The sequence below is a fragment of the Perognathus longimembris genome, chromosome 22 (assembly GCF_023159225.1).
Source record: "Perognathus longimembris pacificus isolate PPM17 chromosome 22, ASM2315922v1, whole genome shotgun sequence".
In the NCBI taxonomy this organism is placed as follows: Eukaryota; Metazoa; Chordata; class Mammalia; order Rodentia; family Heteromyidae; genus Perognathus; species Perognathus longimembris.
The window spans coordinates 36,996,184-37,010,304 of record NC_063182.1 but is presented as its reverse complement, the minus strand read 5'-3'; the positions used below and the strand labels follow the sequence as shown (position 1 = coordinate 37,010,304).

Here is a 14,121-nt window from a genome sequence, read left to right as displayed (position 1 = left end):
GCCCTGAGTTCAAGCCCCACAACTGACAAAATAAAATCATTTAACTTTAATTGTGGCAATAGGTTTCTTTTTAAATAAAGACAGTCAAATGGCATAGACCTTCTTCTGGTGGTTTGGAGCATTATGTTAATTATTTTGTTATTAACTGGGTGTATGGCCCAAATGGAGTTTTCTGAAGTGAGGATGTCTCTGACTAGATTAGAACAGTTGAATTCTTAGGATCCTTCAAACCGAAAGGTTGCTGTAAGGTACAAAAACATTTGAAAAACGAGGTTGAACCAGTCAAGGTGGCTCGTTCCTTTAATCCTTGCTACTTACGAGGTAAAGATCAAAGCCAGCCTGAACAAAAAGTGCACAAGACTTCCTATCAACAAACAAAGGCTAAGTGTGGTGATACACACTTGTCATCCTAGCTATTTAGATTTCAGGACTGGAGGTATGCCTACCTAGCAAGCACAAAGTCCTGAGGACCAAACCCCAGTACTGCCAAATAAAGTAAAAAAAAAATTTAAATAGAATAAAATAAAAGAATGGCTGGTCCTGGACCACCACCACCACCACTACCACCACCACCACAAGAGGACAGGAATGGAGGTGAAGCTCAGTGGTAAGAGTACTTGCTTATTTAGCATGTTCAAGGTCTTGGATTCAATTCCCAGCATATTTTAAATACAGACTGTTTTTTTTAAGTGAAGGATGGCAACCATTAGAGTCTTATATAACATCCATCTTAAATAAAGATGAGAGGATTAATAAGGATAAAAAAATTACTTTAAAAAAGCTACACATAAGTAGAAACTGCTTCTAGAAAGGAGGTCTGAGGTATCATAAGAAGTGTTCCTTTTTATTGTATACCCTTTTGTAGAGTTTGAAGATCAAAATGAAAAGTTTGTTCAGTAGAGCGGGCAGCCAAAAGATACAAAATAAATGAAATTTTGATGGAGGAGGTAACAAGTTTGACAAGAAATGTACTTACTACACCTTACATATGTAACTGTAATAAAAATTAAAACAAACAAAATAAATGAAATTTAAAGGAAGAGAAACTGACCCCAGAAGAAATTTTTTTTAAGTCTTTACAGTTCTATATAGTTCTAGATGCAGTGGACATTTCCCCCCATTCTCCCAATCTCCCAAAACATGAGGGAAATAAGTGTCATAGACACTTTCTACCAATTTTTTTTTTTTGGGGGGGGGGGGATGTCAATCATGGAGCTGAAACTCAGAGCCTGGTTGTATCCATGAGCTTTTGTGCTCAAAGCTAGTGTTCTACCACTTTAAGCCACAGCTCTACTTCTTGGTTTCTGGTGGCTAACTGAAGATAAGAATCTCATGGACTTTCCCACCCCAACTTGCAATCCTCAGATCTCAGCTTCCTGAGTATCTAGGATTACAGGCATGAGCCATCAGTGCCCAGCTCTCTATCCAAAATTTTAAGGCAAAAATAATTCTAGCCTTAAAGTCTTCTTAGAAGAAATAAAGAATATTCTATAGTGCATTTAATACTGCCAATATAATTATGATATAAAAGTCAAAAGTTACACGAAAGAATTATAGGGTATTATTGTATGTGAACAAAAATCAGAAAACAAATATACAATACAGAGTAAAGAAACTGCTGCACAGAAATAAAGTAAGATTATTCTAATAATGCAAACATAGATTAATGCCAGTGTCATTACTACATTAAATAAAGAAAAAAGCTACAGGTAAAGAAAAAATTTGACAAAAGTCAATATCCACAATGAACACTGTTTATAAGGTAAAACAGAACCATGAAGGAGACACCTAAACCTACAATAAGCATTATTCTTTTTTTTTTTTTTTTTTTTTTTTTTTTTTTTTTTTTTTTTTGCCTGTCCTGGGCCTTGGACTCAGAGCCTGAGCACTGTCCCTGGCTTCTTCCCGCTCAAGGCTAGCACTCTGCCACTTGAGCCACAGCGCCGCTTCTGGCCGTTTTCTGTATATGTGGTGCTGGGGAATCGAACCTAGGGCCTCGTGTATCCGAGGCAGGCACTCTTGCCACTAGGCTATATCCCCAGCCCCTAAGCATTATTCTTAACATTAAAATATCAGACACATTCTCTTTAAAATGAAGAGGCATTCTCTTCAAAATATCACAATTTTTTAATATTATTTTTTATGTGGTACTGTGGAATCAGACCCAATGGTCTCATGCATACTAGGCAAGCACTTTAAGTCACATTCCTAGTTCAATCACCACCATTTTTATTTACCACAATCCTAGCAATTCTAGTAATCACAATTAAGATCTTAAAGTGCAAATGATTGACTAGAAAAGGAACAAAACAAGAATCTTAACAAATACAAAAACTGAACAATTTACCCCATTCTAAATAAATACACCATTAAAAAAGGTTTTAATGCCAAATGCCCTTATACATAAGTCATTTTAATATTTTTTTTCTCCTTAACAACCAATATAAGTCCTTATTCACTCTTTTTTTCTTCCCATTTTTCCTTTACGATGAATCACTCTGACTTTATCTCTGGACTTGTGCCTGAGACCTCAATCCTGCCAAGCTCAGCCTCCATGTACCTAGGATGACAGGCATGCCCAGCTATGGATGGAGGAGAGGTTTTGTGACTCTTCCTGCACCGTCTGGCCTTCAAATGTGGTCCTCCTGTTCTCAGCCTGTATTTAGGATTACTGGAATAAGCCACTAGAAACTTGGCCTTGAGTAAATTATTTTTTAGTGCCAGTCCTGGAGCTTGAACTCAGGGCCTGAGCACTGCCAGCACTCTACCATTTACTTAAGCCACAGCTCCACTTCCAATTTTTGGTGGTGAACTGGAGATGAGAGTTTCATAGACTTTTCTGCCTGGGTTAGCTTGGAACCAAGATTCTTAAATCTCAGCCTCCTGAGTAACTAGGATTTTAGGCATGAGCCACTGGTGCCTGGCTGAATACATGGTTTTTGATACAGGGTCTTATTATGTAGCCTAGGCTATTCTATAACTTGAAATCTTTCTGACTTAATCTCCCAAGTGCTAGAATTATAACTACTACCACATCCGGCTATAACGTAGTTGTGGACCAACTCGAAAGAGAGTACAAGACAGTATTCCAGCAAAAAAAAGAACACACATCAAAACTGTGGACAAACATGATTTTAAGTAAAAGATAGTATAAAGTAATCGGGGAGGTAAAGGTTTAAGTGTGAATTGAAACAACATGGCTAGGTTGACTAGGTAGTGTAAGGAGGCTAAGACTTGTTTTTTTGTTTTTGTTTTTGTCAGTCCTGGGGGCTTGAACTCTGGACCTGGCCACTGTCCCTGATCTCTACAGCTCAAGGCTAGCACTCTACCATTTGAGCCACAGCACCATTTTCAGGAGGCTAGGATTTGAATAGAGTATCCACAGAAGGAGTATTGTAACAGACCTAAAAATTACAAAGGGAAACTATGTAAGGGCATTTTGCTTTAACATTTCTCAACAATTATTACAGACTATGTCAGAAGTAGATAATATACTTTACATAAATTAAATGAAGATAAAACCAGTAACCTAAAAATAGCTTTCAAGATAAACAGAAAGCCCACAGATTGGGAGGTCTTTACCGGCCATACAACAGACAAAAGCCTCATATCTAAAATATATGCAGAACTCAAAAAATGAAATTCCTCCAAAACAAATCCTCAAAGAACCAACAGTCCCCTCAACAAATGGGCTAAAGACCTAAAAAGAGACTTCTCTGAAGAGGAAATAAGAATGGCCAAGAGACACATGAAGAAGTGCTCTATATCAAAATAACACTGAGATTCCACCTCACCCCAGTAAGAATGTCCATATCAGGAAAACTAACAATAACAAATGCTGGAGGGGATGTGGCCAAAAGGGAACCCTACTAAATTGTTGGTGGGAGTGTAAACTGGTTCAACCACTCTGGAAAGCAGTATGGAGATTCCTCAGAAGGCTAAACATAGAGCTCCCCTACGACCCAGCAGTCCCACTTTTGGGCATCTACCCAAAAGATTACAAGCAAGACCACACTAAAGCCACCAGCACAACTATGTTCATCGCAGCACAATTTGTCATTGCTAAACTATGGAACCGACCCAGATGCCCCTCAGTACATGAGATCAGGAAAATGTGGTACATATACACAATGGAATTCTATGCCTCTATCAGAAAAAATGACACTGCCCCATTCATAAGGCACCATGGGCTAAGAAACCCAGGAGGCTTCTAGAAGGTAGAAAAAGAAAAAAAAAAGGATTATTCTCTATAACCTTTACACAAAGGTACTGCTACTGATAACTGGATTTTGGTTTGGTGAAAATCATTTTCAACTTCTGACCTCCAGGAATGGAAAACAGTATGTTTATTTTTATTTAAACCATAAACTTTGTGGTCACTTGTTACAACAGTAACAGAAAGCAATGCCAACACAGGGCTCCTCTTTTAGGGCTAAATCCCAGTGAATCCTCTTACTGGTCTATAAGATGATCTTAAAACTTAAATACAAATTTGCTGATTCTACTCTTTTAAGAGGTAGAGCCTACTTCATTTCTTTTTTGGCCCAGACTTGGTGACTCCAAATGAAGATAATATGGGTAGAAATGATGGTGTGCAGCTTGAAACTAGGTCAGAAATGTCTTCTTTCAAGTTCTTGTTGTGTTCCTTAGGGGAAGAAGGCTACCAGGTCACGAACACATTCATGCAGCCCCATTGAGAGGACGAGAGGCCACAGGAGGGAACTAAAGCCTCTTGCTGAGAGCAAGGGAGAAACTGAGACAATGCCAATGAGCCATCATGGAAACAGATCCAGTCTTTCAGATGACTGCAGCCCTGGCTCACATCTTGACTGCAATTTCATGAGAGATCATGTATTAGACAACCCAACTAAGATATTCCTGAATTCTTGCCTCAAAGAAGCTCTGAAATAAGTGTTTATTGTTTAATCCACCAAGTTTTAGTATGATGTGTTATACAGTGACTTGTAACTAAATCCATAAGAAGTCATGAACAAGGACTTAACACCATTACAGTGTTTATGGAGAAAAGGATTCGAATGCACCACTAAAGTAGTGATAAATGCAATGGTATACTTTATAGCAGTATTAACACCATGAACTCAAAAGATAAATTTAAAATAGATAATGTGTTATATGCAAGCAACAGAATATCATTCAGCCTTGAAAAGTTAATACATATATAATTACAAAATGAATGAACCTTGGAAATATGATGCTGTCAAATATACCAGCATAAAAGGATCAACATTATATAAACCTTATTTGAAGTTCCTAGAATTGCCAAGTTTATAGAGATATGGAGTGTGGCTGCCTCCCATGAGGAAAGGGGGAAACTAGGAGTTCTTGTTCTTACAATTTCAACTGGGAAACATAAGAAAGCCCTAGAGATGGATGGTGATTATAGCTGTATAATATAAATGTACCACTACATGTAGTTATGATGGTGAATTTTATTTTATCACAGTAAAATATTTTTGAAAGATACAAAAGTAACTGATTTTTTTAAAAAATGCATAAAAAGCTGGGAGAAGTGGATCATGCCTGCAATCCTACTCAGAAACCTGAGATCAGAATTCACTAGTCCAAGCTTAAAAAAAAGTTCACAAAACCCCATCTCAACCAATGAAAGCTGGGCTTAGTGGCTCAAGCCTGTCATCCCAACTACATCAGAAACTTAAATAGGAGGACCATAGTCCATTTCAGCCTGAGTAAAAAGTGAGACTCTATTTGGAAAATTACAAAAGGAAGTAAGTAGTAGAGAGCCCGCTTATCACGTACAAAGTACTGAGTTCAAACCCCAGTATCACAAATAAAAAAATACATTCTGGGGCATGGGTTGTGCATCCGTGGCAGAGACTTATATAGAATATACAAAGGTCTGGGTTTAATTTGCAGCATTGCTGAAGAGAAACCAACCCAATTAAACCCCAACAATAAATAAACAAACAAAACCCTCATTTGAGTGAATGCCTACAAGGGGAGAAGGCGGATATAAGAATAAAGGAGAGGTTTTCTCTTATGTACTAATGTCATCGTCAAATTTACAAAAACAAAAAATTTGAAAAACAAAAAAAGTAAAAACTAAATAAGCATAAATGTCACCTTTATCAAAATAAGAATTAGTATATACCTATCCTTATAATAGTTAACACTAAAGAGATAAGACATAACATATATTACTATTGACTATTAGAATTGAAAGATGTAGTTGGGTGCCAGTGGCTCACACCTGTAATTCTAGCTACTAGACAGGCTAAGATCTGAGAATCTTGTTTCGAAGCTAGCCTGGGCAGAAAAGTCTGTGAGATTCTTATCTCCAATAAACTATTCAGAAAAAAAACAGAAGTGGCACTGTGGCTCAAGTGGTAGAGCCCTAGTCTTGAACACAAAAGAGGTTCAGCAACAGTGCCCAGGCCCTGAGTTCAGCCCCAGGACAGTAGATTTTTACAAAAAGGCACACTATTTCAAAAGATAACCCCCTCCCAAATTAGAAAATATTTCACTCCCAAATTAGAAAATATTTCAGACTTAAGAAATCTGAAGTTTCTAGAAGTAGCCATAGTAATCAATGTTGAACCTGCAAAAAATCAGTACTCACATAATTCTATGTGAGTTTCTCAGTTATCATGTATCATTTTTATTCTTCATCGCTTTTCATAGATTTGGCATTTGATAGGTAATTCGGATAAATAAGTAGTGAATACAATTCTCCCAGTATTCACCTTTTCTAAATCATATTGTTCTACCCCATCTTATGTGTTTGTTCAATGAAGTTTCATTGTATTCTAATTTAAAAAATGACGGTGTGGAGGAATTAAAATTGAAGAAAAAAGTAAACACATAAAAATATAAATTACATGAAATTAAGGACGGGGAGTGATGGTATATGCTTGTGATTCCAGCTATTCAAAAGGCCAACAGGAGAATTCTGGTTCAAGGCCAGCATGAGCAAGCCCTAACAGAAAAATAAGCTTGGTGTGGGGAGGCATGCCCATAGACACAGCTACTTGGAGAAGTGGAGGTAAGAGAATCTTGGTCCAAGGACCTCCTGGACAAAAGTACAAGACTGTATCTGAAAAAACAAACAAAAAACACCTAAATGCAAAAGAACTCGCAATGTAGTTCTCAAGTAGTAGAGCATTACCTGGCAAGCAGACTCTTGATTTAAATCTCGGTACTTGGGGCTGGGGATATAGCCTAGTGGCAAGAGTGCCTGCCTCGGATACACGAGGCCCTAGGTTCGATTCCCCAGCACCACATATACAGAAAACGGCCAGAAGCGGCGCTGTGGCTCAAGTGGCGGAGTGCTAGCCTTGAGCGGGAAGAAGCCAGGGACAGTGCTCAGGCCCTGAGTCCAAGGCCCAGGACTGGCCAAAAAATAAATAAATAAATAAATAAAATAAATCTCGGTACTTAAAAAGCAGAGAAAATGGCAAAAATGAAACAAATAATTTCAAAGACCACTAAAGCCACCAACTCTGTCACGTGTAAGATATTTTACTCTCTGAAAAAATGAAATAAACTTTTTAAAGGTTTAATCCTTTATTTCTTCACTTTGGAAAAATATTTCAATCTAACATTACAGGATTAATAAAATAATCCTTAAAGATGTATTCATGAATATCATTGTGAAAACTGCTGCATCCTCATTTGCATAGCTACCAAGTATTTTATTAAAGGATTTTTATATTGTAGCTAAAAAACCCACAATCATGAACTTCTTATTCACTTGAATGATGTCAGCAACTTATGTTTTTCAAATGATTTGTTATACATTTTGTATGCTATATAATAAGAGGCATTATAAAACAATTTTATAGAACTAAAAACAGAAGGCTTAAGTCCTTCACATCCTTACAGAATATATGACCTTGGAAAAAGTCACAGCATACTCAAGAGTCAAATGAAAATAATGCCACATTAAATAGGTTGAATGACAAAATTAATGTAAAAGAATTTTATAAACACCAAAAACTGTGACTCAAAGGACTGAATACCAGCTATATTACAAATTTCAATGTGACATCTTTAATTCTAGCTTAATTAATCTATGATTAATTTTAAGCAGAAATAATTTTAAAAATTGTATATCCAATTTATTATCTTAAAATTTTTTGCAATCAAATGATATGGTCTCTTTGCACTATTATACAAACATTATTTAAGAGACTCTTGTCACAGATCCTGGAGGGCTTTACAATGAAACGTGGTGTCATTATAGGTCAGGGAGTGAGGAGGTGTGGTAGACAGGCTACCATAAATATGCATTAAAAATAAGGCATTAAAATTATGTTCCATCTGAAAACATTCATTTGTAGACATTCAACTAAAGGCCCAAATAAGCAATGAAAAACACTTTATATCAAGATTGTATCTTATAAGTATTCACTAAACAGAAATTTAGTCACCTAAAAGAAAAAGAATGGTGCTATGATTTGAAATATTTTCCTGTAGACTATTCATTGATATCTAGAGTGACAAAAGAGGAATAAGAAAATTACTTAACAAATACAATATTAAACATCAGGCCTATGAAAAATTTATCATAAAAATTTTCACCAAAAAATTACAAAGTAATTTATATTATGAAGTGTTTTGCTCAGGAATGATTTAATTAATGGCAATAAAAGCTACAAAGGAAAAGACTCATTGTTTCATACATAATTTATTAAGATTTACTATAAGATTTGTGTTAAATCAAAGAACTCAAGCATGAGCATCTCTTTTGTGATGTCGAATCAAAGTGTGATGCAGTTCATGATCAAAACATTCATAGCCTATTTTTCCTACTAGAAAAAACACATTCCCCCCCCCCTTTTAGGCTGCAATTATAAACTTATGGTTTCTCATAAATAGACTTCTATCCCTAGCATTTACTGCAAGGTTTCTTATTCCTCTGCAGTTGTCCTTTCGGCCTGACACGGGGAGAAAAGCGCTGCTGCAGTCATCTGCAAAAAGCCACTACCACTGCGGTTGTAACTAACAAAGACACTGGTACCTTTTCCACACCCTATTTGCCAGGAGTTTTCTCAGATGTTTTCCAAAAGCAGGAACATTACTAGTGACCCATACCTCACCGGTCAACCAAACATCACCGAAGCTCGGCAGTACCTGTCTCCTTTTCTTCCCACCCCAGCAGCCTTTCCATCGACTCCACATCAGCCATCCGAAGAGCTGCTTTGTATCCCCGCTTTCGGCTACCCAGGCATGGGAGGAAAGGCAGCCTTTGAATGGACTCAAGCTTTTTTTGCTCCTCGCCATGAATATCCTCCATTCTTTGTTGTCCTCCACTGGTCTCCTTAGATACTGTTATTCTACTTCACTGTCAACAGGCATTACAAAAACAAAACCCCTGCTGGCTTTAAGGCCAGCTTTCTCCAGGGCCTCCCTGGAACACGCCACCCTTCCCCCTATCTCCCTCTGCTGTCAAGAGCCCAGGGTCGGAAGCCCCGGAAACCGCTCTCCCGAGCTGCAGTGGGGGTGGGGAGCGGAGCGGGGCGACGCCCCTGCCTCTGGGGCTTGGCCGGTGGCCGCGGACACCGCGCCAGGGGAAGGCCGCTCGTGGAAGGCAGTCCGTGGAAAACGGCCTCCTCCCTCCTCTCCGAGCACGCCTGGCCACCGGCGCTCCAGCACCTACCCCATCGCCGAGCCCCGCAGCGCCTCCATTCCGTCTCCAGTGACACCCCGGCGGGCTGCGCCGCGACGGCCACGGGGGTCACGTGAGCTCGCGCCCAGCCAATCCGCGGGCTCGCTCCCGGGAGGGGGCGCGCCGGGCCCGCGCGCGGCGAAGCTCGGCTTCCAGACCCCGAGTCCCCCGACCCCACCGCCCGCGCACGCACCCCTCCACCGCAGGGCGGCGAGACCCGCCAGGCCCCGCGCGAGGCGAGGCGAGCCCGGGAGCCCGACGGCGGCTGACCCGCAGAGCCCGGTGAGGTGGTGCGGAGGTGAGCAGGACCGCAGCCAATGAAACCTCATCCAGGGATGACTGGCTCGAGTGTGTCAGAGAAAACCACAGCCCCGGGAAGGGCATCCAATCCAGCTATGCTTGAAAAGGCCTGACAGCAGCGCAGCGCAGCGCGGCACAGCGCAGCACCGCACCGCACCGCACCGCACCGCACAGCCCAGCCCAGCCCCGCACCGCCCAGCCCAGCCCAGCACCGCACAGCCCAGCCCAGCCCAGCGCAGCACAGCACCGCACAGCACAGCCCAGCACCGCACCGCACCACACAGCCCAGCACAGCCCAGCCCAGCCCAGCCCAGCACCGCCCAGCACAGCCCAGCCCAGCACCGCACCGCACCGCCCCGCCCCGCACAGCCCCGCACAGCCCAGCCCAGCCCAGCGCAGCACAGCACAGCCCAGCCCAGCCCAGCCCCGCACCGCACAGCACCGCACCGCCCAGCCCAGCCCAGCACAGCGCAGCGCAGCACAGCCCAGCACCGCACCGCCCCGCACAGCCCAGCCCAGCCCAGCCCAGCGCAGCCCAGCCCAGCCCAGCACCGCACCGCACAGCCCCGCACAGCCCAGCCCCGCACAGCCCCGCACAGCCCCGCACAGCCCAGCACAGCCCAGCACCGCACAGCCCAGCCCAGCCCAGCGCAGCCCAGCACCGCACCGCACAGCCCAGCCCAGCCCAGCCCAGCCCAGCCCAGCCCAGCGACTGGGGCCAGAACCTTGGCGGGTTAGCCAGGGTTAAATCTGCTCATTGCCCCTCGGGCGGCGCCAGTCACTTCACCTAACCCTAGGTCAATACCGTCCTATACAAATGAAAATAGAAGCACAAAATACAGGAGCAATATAAATAGGACAATATTTAGAGCAGCTCTTGATACATAAATTTGAGGCTTAAATAGTTTATTAGCACACATTAGTTGCTTAAGGAGTTTCCTTGTGATTTTCCCATACATAATAGACCCTGATCAACTTTACCTGCTCCACCTCCCTCCTGCATCCTCTCCCTTCTCACAACAATTTCAACAGGTCTTACTGTTCTATTAAATGTACTATTTTAATGCAAATTCTACATTTCATTTAAATCTAACCACATGAAATTTAAATGACTAATTTCATGAATTATGACCAGATCTAAACTTAGAAGAAAATATAAAGTTTGATTTTAACTTTTAAACATGGGGACGGGCAGATTTCCACTATTTATAACCTGAAAGAATACCAAACAGCACTTAAAATGAAACATATTTACTAAAATCTGATATTTTCAAACTAATAGTATGGCAAGAAGCAAACTACTGAATAGTATGTTAGAGACAGTTATTAAAGATTATTTATAGCCAGGCATTGTGGTACATACCTATACTCCCAAAATTTAGAAGATTGAGACAGGAACATCATGAGTTCAAGGTAAACCTGGCCTATATAGTTCTAGAATGGCTTGAGCTACATAGCCAGACTTTGTCCTCAAACAAAAAAATGGGTATATGAAAAACAAAAGACATATCAAAATACTTCAGGGGTCTCGTTTGGAAGGTATGATGTACTCTGGATTTTTTTCTCCGTTATAAACCTCTAATACATGCATAAACAAACACACATACTGTATGTGTGGGTTACATACTGTAACCCATGTATCTGCTGAATGAACAAATTCATGATTCCCAGTTGCCACGTATCACTATAACTGGACTTAAATTTCCTTTCATTTTGGGGGAAAGGGGAGTGGGTCTTGGGTTTGAACTCAAGAGCCATGAGCTTACTAGGTATGTACTCTACCACTGACCTATGCCTCCAGTCCTGTTTTTTGTTTTGGTGCTAGTCCTGGAGCTTGAACTCAGGGCCCCTGTCTCTGAACTTCTGTGCTTGAGGCTAAAACACTAACACTGGAGCCACAGCTCCACTTCCGTCTTTTTGGGTGCTTAACTGGAGGTAAGAGTCTCACACTTCTGTTGCATTGGTCCTCCAGCACAACAATGTTCATCACAGCACAATTTGTCATTGCTAAAATATGGAAGCCCTCAGTAGACGAATGGATCAGCAAAATGTGGTGCATATACACAATGGAATTTTATGCCCCTATCAGAAAGAATGACATTGTCCCATTCATAAGGAAATGTAAAGACTTGGAGAAAATTATACTAAGTGAAGTGAGCCAGACCCAAAGAAACATGGACTCTATGGTTTCCCTCATAAGGAATAATTAGCACAGGTTTAGGTTAGTCACAGCAGAGAATCACAAGAGCCCAATAGCTATGCCCTTATGAACACATAAGATGATGCTAAGTGGAATGAACTCCATGTTATGGAACTGAGTGTTATATCACTGTTGTAATTACTGTCAACATGCCATGTGAAACCATAGCTTCTTTTGTTGATGATCCTCGTGTCCCCTTCCTGTGGTTGTCCCTGCGCTGTCACTGTATCTCATCTGAGTATCCTGGATACTGTATATACTGGTATTAGAACTAGGGGAGTGAAAGGGAATATCAAAAATCAAGAGACAACGGATAAAAAGACAAACGACTACAAAAGCAATACTTGCAAAACCATTTGGTGTAAATCAACTGAACAACTCATGTGGGGGAGGAGGGAAGGGGGAGGAAAGAGGGGGGAATGAGGAAGGAGGTAATAAATAGTACATGAAATGTACCTAAGTACCTAAGACCTTACGTATGAAACTGTAACCCCTGTATACATCACTTTGACAATAAATTTTTTTTTTAAAGACTCTCGCAGACTTTCCTGCCCTAGCTGGCTTCAAACTGAGATCCTCAGACCTCAGCCTCCTAAGTTGCTAGGATTACAGACACAAGCATTGGCACCCGGCCTCAGCCCTTTCTAACACTGGCTGTTTGGAGATAGGCTCTCACTTTTTGCCCAGGTTCAACACCTGGATAATAATTCTGTTTAAGCTTCCTGTCACAGCTTAGATGACAGGTGCGCAAAACCATGCTCAGCTTCTTTCACTGAGATAGAGTCTCACAAACTTATTTGCCTTGGCTTTCCTAGCACTGCAATCTTTCCAATCTGTGCTAGCTATTGACTGAGATACAGGGTCTTCTGAATTTTTTGCCTGGGCTGGCCTCAAACTGCAATCCTCAGTCTTAGCCTCCCAAATTAACTAGAATTATAGTTATAGAAATATAGCCACAGTGTCTGTCTTCCTTTCATATCTGAAAAAAAGAGGAACATGAATACATTTTTCTCCATCTGAAATAACTCTTACGACAATGATTTAGTTTTACAAAAGGCTTTCAAGTTTCTGTTACTCACAGTGCATGATTCAGTGCACAGGATTTGTTATAAAGTCATCATTTATGATAAGCCCAGGATTTCTCGTAAAGCCTACAACTTATAAGAAAGCATCATTTGAAAATAAAGAACAAGTTGCTTAAAATAACTTCATGGTACCCTAAGAAACAATTAAGTCTATTATTCTAACTGTAGGAGATGTTATGAATCAAGATTATAATTCAAGCTATTATTTAGTAAAAGAGTTCTTAAGCAGACTACATGTAATTTTGAAATTAGATTCAAATGATAAAGTAAAAAATGGTGGTACTGGTTTAAGAGATAATTTTAAATTAATCTTACAAGTTGTAAGTGTCTAGTGAAGACACATTTATAGAATAAAAGTAAAGCAACTGCTAAGCAAGTGCTAAATTCTAGAACAGGATTTTAGAATAAAACTCTGGCCCCTGTAGGTGAAAAAAAAAATGTTACAGCTATGAAACTAAGTTTAAGAGCCTGCACTGGCAGAATCCCTTTAGTAGCTTGAGGAGACTTTAAAATACATCTAAGTGGTGATCACTGAGAATAAGGCTCAATCACTGGTATGTACCGGGGTGAGAAGTACCAAGCCCTGCTCTAGATTATGCTTCAAAGTCCCCCACAGGAAACCGGTCTGAAATACCTTTTAAAGTGCTACACAGTCTTACTCCCTGGTTACAAGAGGAAAAAAAAACCCTGACTTTCTCCTCTCAAAAAGCTTTCAAGGTATCTTGTGAACATATGGGCAATTAACATGAAAATAAATATGTAGACTGGGGAGGTGGAGATTGGTGGATTGTAGTCTGAAGTCAGCTGAGGCAGGAAAGTTCAAGAGACTCCATTTCAATCAATGCCTGGTTGCAGTAGTGCATGCCTGTTATCCCCAGTAATGAGAGAGA

At 40.8% G+C, this 14,121-nt stretch overlaps 1 protein-coding gene across 15 annotated transcripts in view; it reads right to left on the bottom strand.

Moving 5' to 3' along the window:
• Positions 1-14,121, bottom strand: part of Apc (APC regulator of WNT signaling pathway) — a 94,224-nt gene that overhangs the window by 62,031 nt on the left and 18,072 nt on the right. For 7 of the 15 annotated variants that reach the window (XM_048331526.1, XM_048331529.1, XM_048331538.1 and 4 more), the window contains exon 1: positions 9,638-9,771. The exons of the other annotated variants lie outside the window; for them this stretch is intronic. The gene's annotated coding sequence lies outside the window, so the exon portion shown is untranslated. Of the gene's footprint in view, positions 1-9,637; positions 9,772-14,121 lie in introns of those variants that run through there. 15 annotated transcript variants of the gene reach the window in all.